This window comes from Macrobrachium nipponense, chromosome 8 (genome assembly GCF_015104395.2).
Source record: "Macrobrachium nipponense isolate FS-2020 chromosome 8, ASM1510439v2, whole genome shotgun sequence".
NCBI lineage: Eukaryota > Metazoa > Arthropoda > Malacostraca > Decapoda > Palaemonidae > Macrobrachium > Macrobrachium nipponense.
In genome coordinates this window covers 3,080,844-3,106,656 of record NC_087203.1, presented here as the reverse complement: position 1 = coordinate 3,106,656, position 25,813 = coordinate 3,080,844, and the positions used below count along the sequence as shown (strand labels likewise).

The 25,813-nt window shown below is 36.4% G+C and overlaps 1 long non-coding RNA gene across 1 annotated transcript in view; it reads right to left on the bottom strand.

Moving 5' to 3' along the window:
• Positions 1–1,107: 1,107 nt before the first annotated feature.
• The window catches only part of LOC135222584 (uncharacterized), a 58,762-nt gene continuing 34,056 nt past the window's right edge, over positions 1,108–25,813 (bottom strand). The window contains exons 2-3 of the long non-coding RNA XR_010316294.1: positions 17,731–17,823; positions 1,108–2,697 (exon numbers count right to left, since the gene is read on the bottom strand). This is a non-coding gene — a long non-coding RNA (uncharacterized LOC135222584). The remainder of the gene's footprint in view (positions 2,698–17,730; positions 17,824–25,813) is intronic.

Genomic DNA, 25,813 nt, shown 5'->3' with positions numbered 1-25,813 from the left:
AATGGCTCATTGTATACGACATCATGGTGTCCTATTCATTTCTTTTTCTTTTGTAGACCAGGGCCTGCGACTGATGTTGATTGATCGCCAAACCAAACTGTTAGGACGGCCGCGGTCTTGAAATGCCAAGATGTGACTGAGGCATGACTGCAATGTGTGCCTCGTCTCCGAGACGATGTACTATGAAATAAGAGTTTTGAGGATGAAATTTGATGGACCTCACGATATTTGAGATCTAAATGGTATATACATCATATTTCATTTGTTCTATTCACAATTTGATAATTTTACTTTTATTATTCACAGAGCTTTATTACTCTGAATTTTACCAAATATTGCATTATTCAAATGGTCCTGTATACAGACGGGGACTCTTTCACTATACTATTTTCAAGAACGTTATTTAAGAGGTTATATTAATCTTACGCATATTATGATCACTGATTTCTCATTTTGCAACATGATAAATGTGGAAAACCTTATTAAACATCTTTAGTACATACGGCACTTCTCAATCATGATGTGTCCTAAGCAAATTCATTTCAGAACACTTAATAAAATGTGTTCAATAATTTTTTGTTTTATTACAATTAATGATTTTTCACTTCACCTCAAATCACTAACTTTAATTGCGTCCCTGTATTTTTTTTTTTTTTGCTATGCATGCATATGGTAGGGGATATTGAATGATTCTCTCTCTTTTGGGTTGTAAATTTAATTGTTTCTCTATCTCTTTTGGGTTGTAAATCTGATTGTTTTCTCATCTTTTAAGCAACGAAAATTATGACCAGACACATACGAATAAAATTCCAGTAAAAATAAAAATGAGAATAGTGGAAATTAAAAACGAAAAAAGGAAGGAGTGTTATACAGACACTAATGGTTACTAAATGTGTTTGTCTCTTTTGGGTTGTAAATTTGATGGTTTTTCATCATTTAAGTAATGAAAATTACGACAAAACACATGAGAATAAAAAAATGAAAAAATACAGTAGAAATAACTATGAAAGTCGTATAAAATAAAGATAAAACAAAGGAAGGAGTGCGTGTGTGTTATACACTAATGAATGCAATGCTTCAGCTGCTACTCTTTTTTTTCTCTATACGTACTATTATCTCCTTTTCTATGCTTTGTGCTTGATGTATTTCATTAGAAGTTACACCGAGCTGTACATATCCTTTAATAAAATGTGGAAAAAGTATAAACGTAGAACACATAAAATCAAAAACCTCTAACGAAGTCAAACACCTGCTCCCAACCCCCAACCCCCCCATCCCACACTGCATTCCCACTCCTTCCCGGCACAGCCAAGAGGTTAGAATTTTTTTTTCAAATATAAAGGTTTGCATAACAGAGAAAACCAACAGTATTATCATAATTCAGTCTCAACAGCTGAAAAACAAAACACTCAGTTAGGTTTGTTTATTTTAATAACCTATCTACGTATACTTGTTACATTAATATTGTAAATATCCAACAAATTTAAAATCAATTTGATAAATGCCCACATTTTTAGTTATGAATGCGAATAACGTCTGCAAGTTATTGTCTAAGTGTACCTATTACAAATCCCCCAATGTCATAAAAATGTACTGGATGATTTTCTTGTGACTTATGTTAAAAAACAGCACTGGTTTCTTCTCCCCTTCTAATAGCATCTGTGTGTTCCAGTTTTCTCCTTTCAAAGTCTACTGATTTGCAAATGTTAACCTTGTTGCTTGTTATAGCACATGGTAATTTGTAAATACTTGGCTGGTTTTACTCTGACTTTCCAGATCTACATAACATTCAATGTGTTTTATGTGCACAGACTCTAACAATTTTTGAGGCAGGTGTTCAACGAATTAGTGTTGTTTTGGCATGTCTGGAGAATCATTAGATGTTCATCATCCTTAAGAAAGGGTTCTTTTTCTTTTATTCTATTTATAAGCTTATCTTACTCTTTGGTGCACCTTATCCATATACTACTCAGAATAATAACTACATTGTTAAATACCTCTGGAAGATAAATATTACCATTTGCAATAAATTCATGCTTACATTTAGGAGCTATTAAAAATAAACTCGAAATTAAGTACTCCTAATTTTGTAGGCATTGAGATAGGTAATGCATTGTCATTTTTTATTTCAAATTTGTAATTAATTGAAGACTAAAAAGTGACTGATATCGAGAGAAAAAGGAACAACAGCAAAAACATAATCAACATACCATATCTACGTTATACCAAACTAAAATTACTGGAAATTTTAGACTTTGACATAACATCGGAAAGGTAAGTTGACGATTTTGCTGTTTTCCCCTTGTTCTGATATTGCAACTCTTTTCTACTAATAACAATAACCTCCAATCTTGCCAGGACCTAGGATACATAGTTCATGGTAAAACAATCCAAGGAGAATTGCCAAAAGTTTGCAGAACAAGGAGAGCAGAGGGCTAAACCTATCTGAATTATGTATTCTAAAACCATTTACAGGATGTACATCAATAATCAACATGAAAATTACCAAGCATCACCCTGAGCCTAAAATGACAAATAATAAAAAAAATTAGATGTAGTAAGCTGTTGGCAGTACACTTCATCTGTCAGCTGGATGCACAGTTTCCAAGTGTTGTTAACACTTGGAAACTGTGCAGACTCATGAGAGACAATTTGGTAGACCACTTGTGAAACTCAACCTCAAAACCTCATTAGTATCTGAAAAGAATAAGCTATTAACAGAGGATAGCAATGGTGTTTCTCAGTTCAACTGTATATCTTCTCTCTTTCAATGACCTTTCCAAAAAATCTTGATTCTATTCTAAAATAATTTTGATATAATTTACTTTCAGAACAAGAACAAAACAATGTCACAACAGCTTTATTGCACTTTATGAGTTTACTAACATTTTCAAAGTATGGCCTTAATTCACAAAAACTAAAAATGTTGGAAGATGTATGAGAACTGATGTGTCATATTTTCATCCCCTGATGATGTAATGACAAAGCACTTGTAATGCTTTTGTCACCTTGTTTAACATACCAGTAAAGGAATTTTACTTATAAGTATGGCATGAGGCAAGTGTTCTGGCATGTTGCTGTGCTATTACTACAGTCATGAATCTCTTGGCTGGTAACTAGTCCTAAATACTTTTTAAATCAACTCTCGAATTAAAGTTCAAAAGTACTTTTGATACTCATGGAAACGTGGCCTTGCTTTTGTACTAATATTAAATGTACAAAGCACTTATTGTTAACTACAACTGAAACTCATCTACAATATCACAGATGTAAGTGCATCATTTGATGCAAGAGAAAGTGAAATAGGTTCCTCGTTTATCTTACATATTATTTTATAATATTCAATACTGTACTGAGCTTAGATACTTGATGCTTAATGAACATTCAACAAAACTGTAAATAATTTGTAATCTTTACTACCAGTCTTGCAACAGAGAGTGTTTGCAAATGGATGTTTTTATAAAACCAATACATTAGCTTCTAATTACTGTACAGTAGTGCCTCAGGATAAGAAATTAATCTGTTCCGAAGCAGCTTTCATAACCTGATTTTTCGTATCTCAAACTACGTTTTACATGTAAATTGCCTAATTTTATAATAAAGCTAAATTGACCAATAAACAATGAAATACAACAATTTGGACCATTCAATACCTAACATAAACTACATATAGTAATATGTACCTGTACATAAAGTGTATTAATGTACATGGTACAAGAAATACTGTACGTACATATGTAGTAAAATGTGGAACCTCACCTTTCAAGTGAGGCGATCTCCAAAAGTGGCGACAGAGGAGGAGGACAAATGGCAGAAAACATGAACACTTAACTTTACGAAACAGATTAAAAAATGGCAGAAAACATTAACTCTAAACTTTACGAAACACATTAACAAATGGCAGAAAACATTAACACTTAACTTTACAAAAAACTTAAAATTAAATTTCTTTTTTTTTATCCTTTTTATTTTTAATTTTTTTTTTTACTTTTTTATACTTTAAGTTTTTTTTTTTAAATTTCAATTTCTTCACCACTTTCAACTTTCTGTTTTTTTTGTAGTATCACTTGGATCTTCCTGTTTGCTTACTACTAATAAAGGCCTCTTTAAAAAATAACTATCTAAGGAAGATTGCTTCTGCCTGCTTTTCAGAATGTTCCTGAAACGACTCAGGCAAATGTCCTCGAACTGTGCAAGGATACGACCTATGTAAGCCTTTTCGGGGTGTCTCTTTTCTACAAATTGCACTTTATGAAAAGCAGCTAGAGCAGTGGTTCTTAACCTTTTTATGACCACGCCCCCTCTAAGAGTTGGTCCTGTCTTTCACGCCCCCCTTGCATCTGTGAGTAATATTCCCTCCCAGATTTAAAGGAAAAAAAGAGAAAGAGAAGGGGTTTCGAGGGATAGGGAGGGAGGTCAATAATTATAAAACATGGGAAGCCCAACGAGCCTAACTAGAGCAGTAGACTCTTTTGCATTTTTTCATAAACTTCTGAATATGAGTTCCTCACTCTTGTTAAGAGAATAACGGATATAATTTGAGAATTTGTTTAAAATTTTTCCCTAGGGCTCGCGCCTCCCCTGGAAATTCCTGACGCCCCCCTAGGGGGGCGCGCCCCCCAGGTTAAGAACCACTGAGCTAGAGCATCCTTAATTTCTGCCGTTGTCATAGGGTCATCCTCCTCCTCCTCGCCACTGCTAGAGAACTTTTCTAGAGACACGTTATGTTGCATGGCCTCCAACTCCTTCAGGTCATCCGTCGTAAGCTCCTCTTGGTGCTCCTTGAGAAGGTCATTGATGTCGTCCTTGTTGACGACCAGCCACATGGACTTGCCGAGTGCAACGGTCTCGTCAAGATCTGGTTGCGAAACAGTTTCAGGATCGTCAACTGTTTCTGAATCTGCATCAGCTTTGCCCACTTTGAATCCCTCAAAGTCTCGGGCGGAGAATTCAAGGTTCACCTCAAAACCTCCTGCCAAGCTTGATCGATGAGTCGGATGCATATCACGATATTGAAATGCTCCTTCCAAAATTCATGCAAGGTGAGGTTTGTGGTGTCGGTGATGTCGAAACATCTCTTGAAAAGATGTTTTGTATACAGCTTCTAGAAGTTCAACATCACTTGCTGGTCCATGGGCTGGAGGAGAGGGGTGGTGTTGGGCGGAAGATAAAGAACCTTGATGAAAGAATACTCCACTAGGATATCTTCCTCGAGGCCAGGAGGGGTGAAAAGGGGCATTGTCCAACAACAGCAGACATTTCAGAGGGAGGCGTTTCTCTTCCAAGAATTTCTTCACTGTTGGGCCGAAACACATATTTACCCACTTGGTGAACAAAAGTCTTGTTACCCATGCTTTTGCATTAGCCCTCCACATCACTGGAAGCTTCTCCTTTAGCACTTTGTGGGCCTTGAAGGCTCGAGGAGTCTCTGAATGATACACAAGTAAGAGCTTGACTTTACAATCCCCACTGGCGTTGGAACAAAGTGCGAGCGTAAACCTGTCTTTCATAGGCTTATGCCAAGGTAGCTTCTTCTCTTCCTCCGGGATGTACGTCCGATGAGGCATTTTTTTCCAAAAAAGGCCAGTCTCATCACAGTTGAAGACTTGCTGAGAACTGTAGCCTTCCTTGATCGTCATCTCGTCAAGCATCTTAACCCTCTTACGGCGATTGGATGTATTATACATCGAGATAAATTGTCTGTCGGGTGCTGATTGGACGTATTGTACGTTGACATAGAAAAGTTTTTTAAAAAATTCGCGGAAAAATACTTATAGGCCTACCAGCCGAAAACTTTTGAATCATGCGCCTTGGGGGATGCTGGGAGTTCACGGATCAAGGTGTTGTTTTGTTTATAAGCGTGACCCAAGTGTGCATGTGCGAAATCCCTCCTTCTCGCATCAGCCAGCATCAGCAACGCGTCGTCCGAGAGCGATCTTTTGCCGCAATCGTGTTTTGCCGAACTTGTGCGAGTTTGAATATTTGTGGTACTACAGGACGTTCATAGAGATGTCTCAATGACGTATGGAACGCGAAAGGCACGTTTTACCTGTCGGAAGGGATCGTGTAAGATGTATTTTGGACTTGGATGCTGGCAAGGGACCAAGCACCCAAGATGACTTCGCGCCTCAACGCTGTTCTGTGCGGCCACGTGTGGATGAAAGTGCTCTAGGATCACAACGTGTGTCTCGTGTGCCTTTAGTAACCCCTAGGAAGCATCAGGGTGTCCTTAGGGGCATTTGTAGGCATTTGGGAGGCCTCCAACCAAGGGACATTGATGCATACTTATTGGAGCTCGGTCGGGAGTATGTCACAAGTCCTCATTTTGATGGCGGTTGGTCATCTAGTGATGAGGACATCACTCCCGATGTCAGTGATGATGAATATTTGCCCCAAATGTCCGTTCGAGGCTCACATCCCGAAAGTGAGCTCGAATTTAGTGGTTTTAGTGCCTATGAGGGGGAATCTGAGGAGGGGGAGGATGAGGATATAGGGTCTACTTTTGTCGCCGATGACGATACAGATGGACCAGTGGGGGGGTTTCGTGTGCAAAATTGTGCCCGCGCCCGTAGAAGGTCGGAGCGTCGCGCCAGCCAAAGTGAAGGTCGGTCGTCTGAGAGCGACGAGGGGTGGACGGAGGACCCCACCCCACCTAACATGCACCCATTCACGGCAACACCTCGGCTCACCGTACCTGTTCCTCTCACTGCTCTGGGGTTCATTCAGCTGTTCCTTACGCGGGAATTGCTGGAGTACCTGGTAGCAGAGACGGCGGACTACGCTCGGTACTGCCGTGATGAACTCCGCACGACATTGTCATATCGCTGGCGGGGCTGCAACCTCACCGACATGGCGCATTTTGTGGCACTCCACATTTTTGGATTGATGCTTGCTGCCGACGTCAGGCAATATTGGAGGCGGAATTTTTTTCTAAGTACGCCCAATGTGCCTGGCGCTATGCCCCGTGATACTTTCCTGGCGTTGGACAGGTATTTCAACGCCTTCAACCGAAGGGCCATACCCCGCAATAACTCCGATCGCCTCATCTTAGTCCGCCCAGTGTTGGAATACATTCGTAAACGGTGCAAAATTCTCGTGGTTCCTGGAAAGAACCTTTCTTTGGATGAAGGGATGATGCCTTACAAAGGACATCTAAGCATTAAAGTGTATAACCCCAAGAAGCTGAAGAAATATGGAGTGAAATTTTTTTTTATTACCGAGTCCAACACTGGATACGTCGTGGACTTCTTAGCGTATTCCGTGGTCTTCTCCACGATGCGTGACACTGTTTTTAGGCTTGTGGATCGTTTCCATAACCAACGTCAGTGGTACCCTTCGGTTGGTGCGTGGGGCCCCGAATGTCCTCAAGAGATTTGCTAGCCATCCGCAACATCTGGCAAGAGGAGAGATAGAGTGGCGGCGGAAGGGAGCTGTCTTCGTCATCTGTTGGAAGGGGGTCTGACTCGTCCCCATGATTACGAGGAGTATTGAACCCATCCAAGAGGAGGTCGTACAGTGGAAGAAGTCACGTCGACAGGGCCGAATTGTGTATGAGGAGTTTCGTGTCGAGTGGCCTACCGTTATTGGGCACTACAATAGGCACATGGGAGGATCAACTCATCCAGTAATATCCCTTCGCCAGGAGAACCAGGAGGTGGACCCAGAAGCACCTCAAATACATCCTTCAGTTGGCCCTCCAAAATGCCTACATACTCTACTGTGGGTACTACAGTCACGGTCTCCGGAGGATGACCCACTTACAGTTCCTCAGGCAGCCGGGAATGCCCTCAGCCACTTTAATCCCAATGAGTGGCCTTCCATGACTCCCCCCCTGCCCCGAGCTGCAGATCTGCCCCTAGAGGAAAGGGCAGATCTTAGGAGGGCCAACTTCGGTCATCCTGCTGCTGCCACCGCCGCCGCCCCTGCTGCCGCCACCGCCCCTGCTGCTGCCGCCGCCCCAGCTGCCGGCCCTGCCCGCATCACTTCTCGTCAGATAGTGGACCCTGTGTGTCGGCTGCAGCCAGGGGATCACACACTGGAGCTCCTAGAAGGGCGCAGGCAGAAACGGTGCTGGGTGTGCCATATGAATGGCAGAAGGATAGACACCCTGTTCTTCTGTCACACCTGCAAAATAGCTCTTTGCAGGTTCGGGGAATGTGACCATAAGTACCATAAGTGCCTGATCAACCGACAGCGGAGGGCGCACGGGACTGCGTGTCCCATCAGCAGTAAGGGGGCGCGTCTCCCTCCTCCACCTGTACCTCGTCATGTCGAGAGGAAAAAAATGCAAGACTCTTCAATGGAGTAGGGAGAAAACAAGAATAATACGAAGAGTCAGGATTACGAGTGAGTATTCTGCATTTATTTTGTATTTATTTTTATATTTATTACAAGTTTTTATATATCTGTATCTATTGATGTATGATATATGGTATTTCATTTTATGTAAAAAGAAAAGTTTCACCTGCATTCCTTTTATTTATGTATTCGTACCAGAATCAAAAAATGTAATAAATAAATACACACACACACACATATAATATATATATATACATATATTATATACATTATATATATATATATATATATTATATCTATATATATATATATACTATATATATATATAACATATATTATATATATATATATCTATATAGATATATATATATATATATATATATATATATATATATATATATATATATATATATATAATATATATATCTATAATATATATATTATTATATCATATATATATATATTTGGTATTTTTGGTAAGCAAAATGCATAACAGTCTAGTAATATTCAGTCATTTATCTTCATTTTGAAACAAATTCGAAGTCTCTAGCACAATATTTAGATTTAGGTTGAATTTTTGAAAAAACTTTTTTCTTCCCTTCGCGCGCCGATTCTCAGCCGCAAATCTCCGAAATGCGTACGTCGCATTCTCCTAATATTTGCTCCCTTTCATATTAGGCGTTTCATAGAGTTTTATATATGAAAATGTGTGCAATTTCATGTACAATACAACAAAAAATATTTGAAGGTAGTAGCTTTTCTCATTTTCGAAATAATTGCATATATATTACGATAAATAGAAAAAAAACTACGTTCGGTCAAATTTGACTCAACTGAAATGGTAAAAAAATGCAATTGCAAGCGAAAACTCTTACAGTCTAGTAATATTCAGTCATTTTCCTTCCCTCCGCGTGCCGATTCTTCGCCGCAAATCTCCGAAATGCGTACGTTGCATTCTCCTAATATTTGCTCCCTTTCATATTAGGCGTTTCATAGAGTTTAATATATGAAAATGTGCACAATTTCATGTAAAATACAACAATAAATATTTGAAGGTTGTAGCTTTTCTCATTTTCGAAATAATTGCATATAAATCATGATAAATAAAAAAAAACTACGTTCGGTCAACTTTGACTCAACCGAAATGGTCGAAAAACGCAATTGTAAGCGAAAACTCTTACAGTCTAGTAATATTCAGTCATTTATCTTCATTTTGAAACAAATTCGAAGTCTCTAGCACAATATTTAGATTTACGGTGAATTTAAAAAAAAGCTTTTTCTTCCCTCCGCGCGCCGATTCTACCCCGCAAATCTCTTGAAATGCGTACATTGCATTCTCCTAATATTTGCTCCCTTTCATATTAGGCGTTTCATAGAGTTTTATATACGAAAATGTGCACAATTTCATTTAAAATACAACATAAAATATTTGAAGGTGGTAGCTTTTCTCATTTTCGAAATAATTGCATATAAATCACAATAAATAAAAAAAACTATGTTCGGTCAAATTTGACTCAACCGAAATGGTCAAAAAACGCAATTGTAAGCAAAAACTCTTACAGTCTAGTAATATTCAGTCATTTATCTTCATTTTGAAACAAATATGAAGTCTCTAGCAAAATATTTAGATTTATGGTAAATTTTTGAAAAAAACATTTTCCTTCCCTCCGCTCGCCGATTCTCAGCCACAAATCTCCGAAATGTGTATGTCGCATTCTCCTAACATTTGCTCCCTTTCATATTAGGCGTTTCATAGAGTTTTATATATGAAAATGTGCACAATTTCATGTAGAATAAAACAATAAATATTTGAAGGCTGTAGCTTTTCTCATTTTCGAAATAATTGCATATAAATCACGATAAATAGAAAAAAACTACGTTTGGTCAACTTTGACTCAACCGAAATGGTTGAAAAACGCAATTGTAAGCAAAAACTCTTACAGTCTAGTAATATTCAGTCATTTATCTTCATTCTGAAATAAATTCGAAGTCTCTAGCACAATATTTAGATTTATGGTGAATTTTGGAAAAAAAACTTTTTCCTTCCCTCCGCACGCCGATTCTCGGGCGCAAATCTCCGAAATGCGTACGTCGCATTCTCCTAATATTTGCTCCCTTTCATATTAGGGGTTTCATAGATCTTTATATATGAAAATGTGCACAATTTCATGTAGAATACAAAAAAAAATAATTGAAGGTTGTAGCTTTTCTCATTTTTGAAATATTTGCATATGAAATAAAATATATATAAAAATTTTGACATTCGGTCAAATTTAACTCGTCCGAAATGGTCGAAAACTGCAATTGTAAGCTAAAACTCTTACAGGATAGTAATATTCAATCATTTGTCTTCATTTTGCAACAAATTGGACGTCTCTAGCACAATATTTCGATTTATGGTGAATTTATGAAAAAACTTTTTCCTTACGTTCGTGCGATAACTCTTCCGATAAATTTTTTCGTGCGATTGTCCTAATGTTTGCACCCTTTTAAATTTGCCGTTACATAAAGTTTTATATATGGAAATGTGCGCAATTTCATGCACAATACAACAAAAAACAACCCATGGTTGTAGCTTTTATCAGTTTTGAAATATTTTCATATAAATAACTTTAAGTGCAAAAATTTCAACTTTCGGTCAACTTTGACTCTACCGAAATGGTCGAAAAACGCAATTGTAAGCTAAAACTCTTATATTCTAGTAATATTCAATCATTTACCTTCATTTTGCAACGACTTGGAAGTCTCTAGCACAATATTTCGATTTATGGTGAATTTATGAAAAAAAAACATTACGTTCGCGCGGTAACTCTTCCGAAAAAATCAGAATTTTTTTGTGCGATTGTCGAAATGTTTGCACCATTTAAAATTACCTGTTACATAAAGTTTTATATATGAAAATGTGCGCAATTTCATCTAGAATACAACTAAAAATGATTGAAGGTTGTAGCTTTTCTCATTTTTGAAATATTTGCATATGAAATAAAATATATATAAAAATTTTGACATTCGGTCAAATTCAACTCGTCCGAAATGGTCGAAAACTGTAATTGTAAGCTAAAACTCTTACAGGATAGTAATATTCAATCATTTGTCTTCATTTTGAAACAAATTGGAAGTCTCTAGAACAATATTAAGATTTATGGTGAATTTTTGGAAAAAAAAAATTATGTCTGCGAGTTATGAATTCATGCATCATTTTGTGATAATATTTTCTGTGTTACTCTGATCGTTTTACAATGTGTTATATACCAAAATGATTGCTATTTAGTGTACAATACAATGAAAAAAAATTAACTCGTTAGCTTCAACCGTTTTGCTCACAGCGCGATTTGAAATTTTGTTTTTGCGCTATCATATATCGCATTATTTATATATGATAATGATTTTTTTTTTTTATTTCTGATGGTTGCATAGTAAACTTCAGGCAATGACAAAAAAAAAGGAGCCAAAAATGAACTCTTAATCTGGAAAACTAAGCACGCTGTGATTTTTTGAAAAAAATATTTTTTCCACTTCCGAGCTCACTCCGAAACCCCCCCGGCATATGGGAGACAATTTTTATTATACCCCATCGGCATAAGAGGGTTAATAAGGGCTTTGGCTGCTTTCGTGTCCGAGCTGGCAGCCTCCCCATGCCACACCACTGAATGGATGCCAGTCCGTTTACAAAATTTATCAAACCACCCACGAGAAGCCTTGAAGTCTGGGGTTGTCGTTGATGTCCCTTCTCCTCCGTCGTCTTCGGCCTGGGCAACCGGATCACCGAAAATAGCGCTGGCCTTGTGGCAGATTGCCGTCTCAGTTATCATATCGCCAGCAAATTCTTTGTCTTTTATCCATACAAGAAGCAGCCTCTCCACCTCATCATGTATGTGGCTCCTCTTGTTGGACAAAATAGTCACGCCATTGGAAGGTGTAGCTGTTTTGATGGCTTCCTTCTGCTTAAGGATGGTGCCTATCGTCGACGGATTTCGGCCGTATTCCTTAGCGATCACACAACTGCATGCCAGCTTCATACTTTTTAATGATCTCCATCTTTGTCTCCAAAAAAAGCATCCTCTTCTTTCTGTGAACTTCAGCAACATTCTTGGGACCCATGGCTATAACTAAGTTAAGTTCACACACAACACGATAAAGTATACATACAAGTAGAAAGCGAAATCACTAACACGAATTTACGTTAACAAACGAAATATGCATATGTATGTGAACGAACGAATTCCGCATGCGTACGATAACGCTGGTGCGACGAAGTGGCCGAAGGACGCCTTTACGTAGACGCACAATGGGGAGATGCTGACCAATTGGAGAGCAGGATCTTACAGCGGTGACTAGCATCTGGTACCAATGGGAGAGTGGGAGGATGTTGGGAGTCTACTCAGTTGGCGGCGCGCGAGTTTTAAAATTGTTGTTTTAAAATTGTTGTTGGTGGTCTGGGCGAATCTCGGACTATACAGTATACCCTTTCGTAACCTGAATTATTTTCATTTGCAGAAGCAATCTTCATCTTTGCTTTTGTAACTTGGATTTTTCATAAGTAGGGACTTTCGTATGTCGAGGTTCCACTGTATAGACATATCACAAATGCTGTTCCCTTCCATCCTTTCTTAGGGTTCTGGATAAGGAAAGGTAACATACAAATTCAAGGCCATGCCCGTTTTGGTTAAAAATTGCCCCAAAAATCTTTACAAAATTAACAAGAGTAGCTGCCTGGGAAATCAGAGAAGAAGGATTCAACTGGTAATCTACGTAGACGATTGGCTAGTCTGGGGGCCTACCAGAGAAGAGTGCTTACAAAGCCTAAGAGAAGTAGTCGACAGCCTCCAAGCAAAAGGCTTTCAAATATATTGAAACAAATCCCACCTTACACCCAGCAGATATTTTCAGTGGCTGGGGCTTGTTGGGATGCTCTTCACAGTCAGTTGTCTTTCCCTATGAATACTCAAAACAGAATAAGGAAGGAACTCGAAAGGTTCCTGGCACAGCCCAGGATTTCAAGATGTCAGGTAGAGCATATAATGGGCTTGTTATAGTTTGCATTAGTGGTACACCACTCCTCAGATATCAACTAAAAAATTTAAGCATGCAAGAAAAAAGATTCATGATTGACTTCATCAAAGGAATCAAAAGTTGGGGAAAAACTCCAGCAGTGGACCGACCTGGAAGGGGGTTTTGGCAAAATAGGGTGCTCTGACTCCTCCGTCTGTACAAGTGATAATACACAAGAGATACCTCCTTGACAGGTTGGGGAGACCACTGGGAGGATTGTCAGGTAGCAGGAAGGTGGTCACCTACTTTGAGGAAGTGTCATATCAACTTGCTGGAACGAAAGGTTGTCTTCCTATCTCTTACATAAGAGATCCTCTATCAAATGACACTTTTCTGTAATTCACCTCACGAGGTCTTTCATTGTAATAGCAGACCCTTTATCAGGGGATACAACAGTCTCGACCGAGTGAATGTTAGACAATCACTTCTTTCAATTAATTAGCAACATGTTTCCATATCTGGAAGTGGACCTGTTGCCACTTGTAAGAACCATCAACTTCCAGTGTGTGTCTCCTACAAGACCTTTTCCTCCATTTTCCCAGATTTAGGCAAAAGAAAATGCGCGTTTGAATTAAAGGGGATACTTAAGAGTAACAGTTGTAGGCAGATACGTAATATTGTGAGATGAATTTGAAATGATACTGGGGTGTTTTGGGATGATAGTTTGAGGTATATTTTTGTTTGAACTGTTAAGTTTGGAAACGAACTGTTAAAATAGGTAGTTATAAGCATTTTATGGGTGTATTTACTTAAGGGAAACAGTTGTAGATGGGTAGTGTTAGAAGACTTTTTGAGTGTTTTGGAATGATGGTTTGGGGTGTATTTGTGTTTTAAATTTTAAATTACCTCAATGTGTATGATAGTACAGTATATTTTTGTCTGGGTTATTAAATTAGGCAGTTATTAGCATTTTAGTTTCATGGGTACAGAGTACTTGGCAGTTACAAGCAGTTACAGATAATCATTTTTAGAGGGAATTTTGAATTTCCACGGATTTTGCATTTCAGCTGTAGGTTCTGGGACCTATCCCTCCCCACAAAAGAGTAGGGGGAGTACTGCATTCCACAAGATATGTCCTTTAATACTACAACTGAACAAACCTCTAGTTAAACTTCTTTTCTTTGTGACATGGGGTGATGAGGTGTTCAAACTTTTGGTAATGATAGCCATTTGGGAAAGGTATACATGGTCTTTCTGGGAGTTGAAGTCATGCAGCTGAAATACTTTTGGAAGCCTCAAAACAACCAATTAGGAATAATAAATGTTGACAATTTTCCAATTTCTCTTCATTCTCTCTACTTCAGCAACACCTGACCTACTCATTTTCTTTATATAGAGTTTCCTTTGAATACTTCAGCAAACCCAGAGCAATTAAGAGCAATTTGTATAAGATGCACATTTAATATGTAGATCACATCCACAGGACAGGAAATTGACCTTCAGATTGTGTACAGTACCTTCAACGTGGTATACAAAATGCAGAATGTTCGTTATTGTGTGAAGTTGATTCAATTGCTACAGCTAAAAGTTCCAAAACCCCTTCTGGTAACTATGCTTTCTACAATTTTATGGAATAATAATCAGGGAGTCATTATCAGTCTTAAACCAATTACAGATTATATTCTCATTTTAGTATCAACAGTCATATCTACTAAGACTGACATTATTCCTGTTCATGCTGACAAAATACATGCCAGTAATTCAAAAGGCTCAGGGATTCTAGAACTATTCTGAACCCTTGAACTATCATCATAGCTAGACATAAATGGACCCTTTCGCTGTGTGGGACTGATCTCTTCAGTAATATACTGCTGTTGGTTCTAGTTAGGCAGTCCGTGATAGATAATGCATTTCTCTTGTCACTGTAAGGAGATTTTGTCTATATTCCCGCAACAAATGGTAACATTTGATCTCAATCTTACTGGATAATGTCAGGTAAAGGCCTGGGCCTTCAGTAACCATCAAAATGCCATGAAGAAAGGGGGGTTGTCTCTCGGTGATGAAGTAGTACTGACGCTTCTATTTGAAAATGACAATGCTAGTAGTAGACCTGAACTATCACATAGTTCTTCTGACAGCGAAGCAACGAATACAGTGATATTTATCATACAACAATTATAGACAAATCTACCTTAGACATTTTTTGACTTATGGTTTTATCAGAGATCGTCGTGAATCAGAAGAAATGGCAGAAGAGGAAGTAGATTTATGAACCATTAAAGGTGTGAATAAGCAAAGAAAACTTGATAAAATCTGCAAATGGAAGACCATTGAAGATTCAGTTTGTGAAAATTAGTGCTATTAAACTTTTATTGGAGTAAACAAATTCAAATTTCTTACAGAATACTAAGTCTTTGTTTGATGCTTTTTTAAAGGTCTCACCAATGAAATTTTTAGCCTGGAGCAAGCATTCCAGTTTTGCAATAAATATCTTAAAAGGAAATAACAAAAATGGCATTACTTTACTCCATGCTTCAAGGGGAATCTCTACATACGAAAGTCCCTATGTACGAAAAATTCAGGTTACGAAAGCAAAGGCGAAGATTTTTTTGCTTCTGTGTACGAAAATATCTCAGGTTGCAAAAGGGTAAAGTCCGAGATTCGCCTGGGCCACCGAGAACAATTTTAAAACTGGTGCGCCGCCAACTCAGTAGACTCGCCACCATCCTCCCGCTCTCCCATTGGTTCCTGATGCTAGTCCCGCCGTAAGATCCTGCTCTCCTATTGGTCAGCATCTGTCCCATCCTGCCTCTATGTAAAGGTGTTCCTTGACCAATTTTTTGCGGCAGCATTATCGTAAACGCCTGCAATTCGTTCGTTCACATATACTGTATTTAGTTTGATAACATAAATTCGTGTTAGTGATTTCACTTTCGTTGTACTATAAGTTACTTTATGGTGTTGTGTGTGAACCTAATGACTTACGTTATTAGCCATGGCTCCCAAGAATGTTGCTGAAGTTCGCGGAAAGATGAGGATGTTTTCTATGGAGACGAAGATGGAGATAATCAAGAAGTGTTAATGTTTTCTGCCATTTGTTAATGTCTTTTGTAAAGTTTAGTGTTTATGTTTTCTGCCATTTTTTAATGTTTCGTAAAGTTAAGTGTTCATGTTTGCTGTTTGTCCTCCCCCTCTGTCGCCACTTTCGAACATCACCTCACTCGAAGGTAAGGTTCCACATTTTACTACATACGTATGTACATGTACACAGTATTTCTTATACCCTGTACACTAATACACTTTATTTACAGGTACAGTAATGGTTAGTTTAAATACTGAATGGTCCAAATTGTTGTATTTCATTGTTTATTGGTCAATTTAGCATTATTATAAAATTTACTGCTGTGTTTTTGTATGGCTTGGAATGAATTAGGCAATTTACATGTACAACGTAGTTTTAGATACGAAAAAATCAGGTTACGAAGGCCGCTTTGGAACAGATTAATTTCGTAACCTGAGGCACTAATGTACTAATAAAAGCTGCATAATTCAGTATTTGAATAATGGCCCACATATCATTTGCATATTTTATCACGCTACTATAATAAAATATTATACTAGCATAACAGTGCAATGTAATATTATAACAATAAAGAAAATAACAAACTTGAAGTATAAATACTGAAGGGAGAAAACTGGTCACTTACACAATTAGCAGGATACTGATCTCACAACTAGTGGTGATAACAGGCTTGCAGGGAAAGGGTTAATCAAAGAGAAATAACTACTTATCATTTTCTGTAAAGGTCAACAACCTCAAGATCTGACTCTGAAAGAATAACATCAATATATTGTAATTCAGATACAAAACCATAAGCTTATCACACTTGCTAAGACAAAGGCTATTAAAGAATAAAATCACCCTCCAACCTAATCCTAATGGCCTGCAAGAAAGATGATCTGTTGACTCCTATTCCAAGATACATCCCACCTCAGGTTCCTAAAACATTCCTGACTGCTATATATCATCATGCCAATATATTGTCATTATGATATTTTATTAAAACCATTCAAGTCAAAATAAAACTCGATGACTGACAGTTCTACCATACATTCCAAAATGAGCTTTTAAATATAATCCAATCTTTGGAATGAAGCAATTTCCCATTTATTACAACACAATCAAATTTAAAGTTGAATTTACATACTCCATGCATTTTCAAACACCTTCATCACTACTAGATATCATTCTTGTCAAGGAAGTCTTATGAGAAGATGCTCGATTCAGTATTCATGACATTGTACTACACCTACAATGCAAACCATGATACAAAAGAAAAAAGTATACAAACTAGAAGGGAGTTTAGACAGAAATACTGTAACATAAAATGACCAGCATATATTCACACAATTTATTAAAAAATCTTTTTAAAAACTTACTTATTTTTTATCAGCCATTGAATGAAGAATTCTTTCAACATCTTGTAGAGAGGAGCTATAAACGATTACAGTCTTCTGTCGTGATCTAGAGCCCTATTAGGAGAGAAAATACTTCTTTAAATAGCTGTTTTACTATGAATATTCGAGACAACAAACTTAGAAAAAAATAGGAGATCAGTGAGATCCTTGGTAGGTGTAAATCGGTCTTATTTGCTACCAAATTGATTAACTCTGTTTTGTTATTGTCTCCATATTATCCCATCGACTTTGGACCACCTTGATGAGATGAAGGGGTCTTGAACCACTGGAATTTGTTCCCGGGTTCAATTCCATGAGTCCTATATATAATGTTGCTTATTAATTTGAATTTGGACTGTCTTGTAGAAATTTTCATTTTTGGTAAAATTTATTTGACCTGATAAATGGGAAAAATTACAATAGCTGGGACTGGGGTTTATATCTGAAGCTAATAGTGGGAACTGTAGTACAATCAATAACATCCAAATAATGTTTGGGCCTGAGGGATATCCATGGTTTTATCCACACTGATACCTCATGGGTGGAACTATCATGCAGAACTAGCCATGGTTTCCAGGGGTGGTCTGGTTTTGGGGGTAAGAACATAGATATAGAGGGAGAGATTGGACAGCCTATGATAGCAAACCGGTCTGTGACGTGCACTGCCTAGAGCCTTATGTACACAACAACTCAACTCATGCAATCTAGTGGAACAGGAACTGTTGATAGTCAAAGATTTAACGACCATCCATAGATTAGTCTCGTTTCCTAATACCTTTCTCATTGAACACCTATGATAATCAAACCTGCTGTCTCTTTATAAGGCAGCCCTGGTTATCGGGGGTTCCGTTTGAATGGCTTGATGATAAGTAAAAATCACCGATAACCGAAAATCAGTGATATTTTGTGCGCATCGGTGCTGATAACCAGTTAATAGTACCCTGTAATGTGTATTTATTGATGCCAATACTCTATTATCGGCATCGATAACCGGAAATCAACGAATTTTGGTGCTAGACAAGCCCGATAAGACCGGATCGCTGATAACCAGGGAGTCAGGGACTGCCTATACTGGAAAACTGAAATACAAAAGCAAAAAGTCGAAAGTTGATAGTCAAAGCTCTAATGACTATCTATAGGTTACAGTCTTATTTTGTAATAATTTTCTCATTTAATAATTATGATAATCAAACTTGTTATCTCTTCATGGAAAATTGTAATACAATTTTCTTTCTATTGTTTTGTACAGCCCATACCAAAAATGGAGGAAAACATTAGAGGGAAGAGAGAAAGCCAAAATTTGCACACGAGAGTTATACATATGTTTGATAAATGTAGCAAAAACGAACCTTTCTGAAGTTTTCGATCTATGAATTAAAGAACAGGTTTAAAGGTCGCAATCACACCAAAAACCATGAGTTAAAAGAAGTGAATGGACATTCTCATGGTTCTTCATCAGTAAGTGTGGAAGTTGCTAAAATCAAAGCTAGTACAAAACATAAAGGTGAGGAAACGTATGAAGTGCCCTCATCAGTTATAAATGTTTGCACGGAAAGCTGCTCTTGCATCATTACCAACTCCAGATACCATGAAAAAAATTGTATGAAGAAAACAAAATCAATTATATTTGGTTCCTCCAAATCCTCTTAGTTCAAGAGTGCTAGTAATCCCTGACAAGTACAAATTTTATATGATGAACGGTGGTCAACCTGAAGGCTTTTTAATTGGCGACAGTGGTCAGGAAGATAAGAAAATTTTAATTCTTGTTAGAAAAACCTGAGTAAATATTTTATGTGAATCTGATGTTTGTGGATGGAACATTTAAGCTGTCTCCTTGGTTATTTTCTCAGGTTTATGTTATTATGGCAAGAAGGCATGGAGGAGTTATTACTATATTGTATGTTTTATTACCTAATAAGCATTGGGCAACATACGTTAGAATGTTTCAGATGATAACTGATCTGTCTTCAGACTTTCAGCCAAAATACATTTATTGTGATTATGAACACTGCAGCTTTTTCTGCAATGGAAGAATATATTCCTGTAGTGGAGCTGAAAGGCTGTTTCTTTCATTTTGCACATAATACTCATAAGCATCTGATACACCTTGGGCTCTAACATTCGTATAATAATGATCCCGACTTCGCCATAAAAAATAAAATGATAGTTACTTTATCTTTTGTATCAGTTTCCCACATGGATGTTTACATCAATGCCTTGTCGGAATACTTACCAGATGAACTTCAGCTATTAATGAATTAGAACGAAGATAATTAAGTTGGGAGACCACTGACGCGAGGCAATGGCTGACATTCACCACTTTTTCCCACAGAAATTTTGACTTTTTGTTTTATTCTGGTTACACACCAAAAGAGCTCATCGCTAAAAGACCGAGCTCCAAAATAACGGAACCAAACTTACTAGACTCGCAATCTGTGAAATCCTGTTCTCTTTAAAACGTGTTTTCTAGGCTGTCCTTCAAGACTGTCAAATGATTTATGCACCTTCTACAAAATACAATATGTACCGTATGCAGAAATAAAAATGTTCAATTTTGCTGGTATATTTTTTCTACAGTTAAGCCATAAAGATGCAGATATGGTGAAGTTACAAGATTATTATCATGCTACATTGACAGCCAATTTTCTCAGCAGTCTTTAAAGATTGGTAAATGACCTCTGCAGTATTTACCATGGATAATGTGTACTATATGTACACATCAAAATACACATTCTACCTGCTATAGTTTTTATACACTTGAACAATAAAGTTGACTAGTTTGCCAACGTTATGTGCCTTTCTTTCCACCATAAATTTACAGTTTTACTCTCTAGAGGCAGAACTTTAATATCACTCTTTATTCATGGGTCAAACTGACAGGCAGTAAAATACAACAGTATGCTAAAATAATTGTCATCTTCAATGCTGTCATCCCATGTAAGCTTCAACCATAGGCATAATAATATTATTAACCCTCTTACGCCGATTGGACGTATTAAACGTCGAGTCAAAATGTCTCCCGTATGCCGATTGGACGTATTATACGTCGGCTCAAAAAAGTTTTTTTAAAAATTCGCGGAAAAATACTTATAGGCCTACCAGCCGAAAACTTTTGTATCACGCGCCTTGGGGGATGCTGGGAGTTCACGGATCAAGGCGTTGTTTTGTTTACAATCGCTACGCAGGCGCGCAAGCGCGAATTTCTTTCTTATCGCACTAAAAAGTATCAGTGACACATCTCGGAAATTATTTCGTCACTTTGACATAATTTTTGCACCATTTTAAATTATCCTTTACATGAAGTATTATATATGAAAATGTGCGCAATTTTATGTAGAATACAACAAAAAAATACTCATGATTGTAGCTTTTATCAGTTTTGAAATATTTTCATATAAATAACGATAAGTGCAAAAATTTCACCTTCGGTCAACTTTGACTCTACGAGAAATGGTCGAGAAACGCAATTGTAAGCTAAAATTCTTATATTATAGTAATATTCAATCATTTGTCTTCATTTTGAAACAAATTGGACGTCTCTAGCACAATATTTCACCCTTTTAAATTTGCCGTTACATAAAGTTTTATATATGGAAATGTGCGCAATTTCATGCACAATACAACAAAAAACAACCCATGGTTGTAGCTTTTATCAGTTTTGAAATATTTTCATATAAATAACGTTAAGTGCAAAAATTTCAACTTTCGGTCAACTTTGACTTTACCGAAATGGTCGAAAAACGCAATTGTAAGCTAAAACTCTTATATTCTAGTAATATTCAATCATTTACCTTCATTTTGCAACGACTTGGAAGTCTCTAGCACAATATTTTGATTTATGGTGAATTTATGAAAAAAAAACATTACGTTCGCGCGGTAACTCTTCCGAAAAAATCAGAATTTTTTTGTGCGATTGTCGAAATGTTTGCACCATTTAAAATTACCTGTTACATAAAGTTTTATATATGAAAATGTGCGCAATTTCATCTAGAATACAACTAAAAATGATTGAAGGTTGTAGCTTTTCTCTTTTTTTCGAAATATTTGCATATAAATCACGATAAATAGAAAAAAAACCACGTTCGGTCAAATTTGACTCTACCAAAATAGTTGAAAAACGCAATTGTAAGCTAAAACTCTTACGGCCTAGTAATATTCCGTCATTTTTCTTCATTTTGAAACAAATTTGAAGTCTCTAAAACAATATTGTGATTTTATGGTGAATTTTTGAAAAATATACACCTTACTTCACTCCGCGCGCCGATTCGCGGCCGCAAGTCTCCGAAATACGTACATCGCATTATCCTAATATTTGCTCCTTTTCATATTAGCCTTTTTATAGAGTTTCATATATCAAAATGTGCGCAAATTCATGAAGAATACAATAAAAAATAATTGAAGGTTGTAGCTTTTTCCATCTTCGAAATATGTGCATATAAAAAAATATATATATTAAAATTTCGACATTCGGTCAAATTTAACTCGTCCGAAATGGTCGAAATCTGCAATTCTAATCTAAAACTCTTACAGTATCGTAATATTCAATCATTTTTCTTAATTTTGAAACAAATTGGAAGTCTCTAGAACATTATTTAGAATTACGGTGAATTTTTGAAAATAACATTTTTTTACGTCTGCGCGTTACGAATTCGTACATCATTTTGTGATAATATTTTTCCGGTGTTGCTTTTATTGTTTTACTATGTATTATATATCAAAAGGATCGCAATTTAGTGTACAATACAACGAAAAAAAAAGTAACTCGTTAGCTTTGACCGTTTTTTGCACAGCGTGATTTGAATACAATTATCTATGAATTTTTTTTTTTTCGCTATCATATATCGCATTATTTACATATGATAATGATATTACTTTTCATTTCTGATGATTGCATACTAAACTTCAGGCAATGAAAAAAAAATGAGCCAAAAATGAACTCTTAATCTTCAAAACTAAGCGCGCTGTGATTTTTTGAAAAAATTATTTTTTCCGGTTCCGCGCTCACTCCAAACCGGCGCCGGCATACAGGAGAGGTTTTGATTTTTAGGGCTTCGGCGTAAGAGGGTTAAAAGCCTAGGTTTAATAGCCTAATACCTAAGAGCCAATATTTAATAGTCTTGCTGCTTATGCGTGATCCATCATTTTTGGTCTTCATCCCTTTTGCCGTTTCTAACCCAAGTAAGGTTCATGTTTTTGTCAAAAATCTTACACAAAATTGACAAAAATCAGTCCTGAACCCCACAAGTCACATCTTATTAACCCTTAAACGCCGAAGCAGTAAAATAAAAATTGTCTCCCGTGTGCCGGAGGTGTTTCGGAGTGAGTGCGGAAGCAGAAAAAATATTTTTTTCAAAAAATCACAGCGCGCTTAGTTTTCAAGATTAAGAGTTCATTTTTGGCTCCTTATTTTTTCATTGGCTGAAGTTTAGTATGCAACCATCAGAAATGAAAAACATTATCATTATCATATATAAATAATGCGATATATGATAGCACAAAAACGAAATTTCGTATATAATTGTATTCAAATCGCGCTGTGCGCAAAACGGTTAAAGGTAACAAGTTACTTTTTTTTCGTTGTAATGTACACTAAGTTGCAATCATTTTGGTATATAATACATTTTAAAACGATAAAAGCAAAACAGAGAAAATATTATCACAAAATAATGCATGAATTCGTAACGCGCGGACATAATCAAATATTTTTTTTAAAAATTCACCATAAATCTAAATATTGTCCTAGAGACTTCCAATTTCTTTCAAAATGAAGACAAATGATTGAATATTACTATACTGTAAGAGTATTAGCTTACAATTGCAGTTTTCGACCATATCTGACGAGTTAAATTTGACCGAATGTCAAATTTATTATATATATATATATATTTTTTATATGCAATTATTTCAGAAATAAGAAAAGCTACAACCTTCAAATATTTTTCGTTTTATTCTACATAAAATTGCGCACATTTTCATATATAAACTCTATGAAATGCCTAATATGAAACGGAGCAAATATTCCGAGAATGGGACGTACGCATTTCGGAGATATGTGGCGGAGAATCCGCGCACGGAGGGAAGGAAAGTTTTTTTTTTTAATTCACCATAAATTTAAATATTGTGCTAGAGACTTCGAATTTGTTTCAAGATGAAGATAAATGATTGAATATTACTAGACTGTAAGAGTTTTAGCTTACAACTGCGTTTTTTGACCATTTCGGTAGAGTCAAAGTTGACCGAACTTGGTTTTTTTCTATTTATTGTGATTTATATTTCAAAAATGAGAAACGCTACAACCTTCAATTATGTTTTGTTGTTTTTTAAATGAAATTGCGCACATTTTCATATATAAAACTTTATGTAAAGGCTAATTTAAAATGGTGCAAACATTACCACAATTGCACGTATGAATTTTTCGGAAGAGTTACCGCGCGGACGTAAAGAAAATGTTTTTTCATAAATTCACCATAAATCGAAATATTGTTCTAGAGACTTCCAATTTGTTGCAAAATGAAGGTAAATGATTGAATATTACTAGAATATAAGCGTTTTAGCTTACAATTGCGTTTTTTGACCATTTTGGTAGAGTCAAAGTTGACCGAAGGTTGAAAATTTGTCGCTTATCATTTTTTATATGAAAATATTTCAAAACTGATAAAAGCTACAACCATGGGTTGTTTTTAGTTGTATTGTGCATGAAATTGCGCACATTTCCATATATAAAACTTTATATAACGGCTAATTTTAAAATGGTGCAAACATTACCACAATCGCATGTATGATTTTTTTCGGAAGAGTTACCGCGCGGACGTAAGGAAAAAGTTTTTTCATAAATTCACCATAAATCGAAATATTGTGCTAGAGACTTCCAATTAGTTGCAAAATGAAGGTAAATGATTGAATATTACTAAAATATAAAAGTTTTAGCTTACAATTGCGTTTTTCGACCATTTCGGTAGAGTCAAAGTTGACCGAAGGTTGAAATTTTGGCACTTATCGTTATTTATATGAAAATATTTCAAAACTGATAAAAGCTACAATCATGAGTATTTTTCTGTTGTATTCTACATAAAAATGCGCACATTTTCATATATAATACTCCATGTAAAGGCTAATTTAAAATGGTACAAAAATTATGTCAAAGTGACAAAATAATTTCCGAGATGTGTCACATATACTTTTTAGTGCGGTACGAAAGAAATTCGCGCTTGCGCGCCTGCGTAACGATTGTAAACAAAACAACATCTTGATGCGTGAACTCCCAGCATCCCCCAAGGCGCGTGATTCAAGAGTTTTCGGCTGGTAGGCCTAAAAGTATTTTTTCGCAAATTTTTAAAAAACTTTTGTATGTCGACGTAAAATACGTCCAGTCGGCACACGAGACAAAAAATATCGACGTAAAATACGTCCAGTCGGCAGTAAAGGGTTAACAAGCTTCCTGCAGACATTTTAAAGGCATATTTGAACCTACAGGGATACTCATAGATCTTATGAGAGAAACTAGTTATTTAACCCTTAAACGCCGAAGCAGTAAAATAAAAATTGTCTCCCGTGTGCCGGAGGTGTTTCGGAGTGAGCGCGGAAGCGTCAAAAATATTTTTTTTCAAAAAATCACAGCGCGCTTAGTTTTCAAGATTAAGAGTTCATTTTTGACTCCTTTTTTTGTCATTGGCTGAAGTTTAGTATGCAACCATCAGAAATGAAAAAAATTATCATTATCATATATAAATAATGCGATATATGATAGCGCAAAAACGAAATTTCCTATATAATTGTATTCAAATCGCGCTGTGCGCAAAACGGTTAAAGGTAACAAGTTACATTGTTTTTCGTTGTAATGTACACTAAGTTGCGATAATTTTGGTATATAACACATTGTAAAACAATAAAAGCAACACAGAGAAAATATTATCACAAAATAATGCATGAATTCGTAACGCGTGGACGTAAACAAATATTTTTTTCAAAAATTCACCATAAATCTAAATATTGTCCTAGAGACTTCCAATTTCTTTCAAAATGAAGACAAATGATTGAATATTACTATACTGTAAGAGTATTAGCT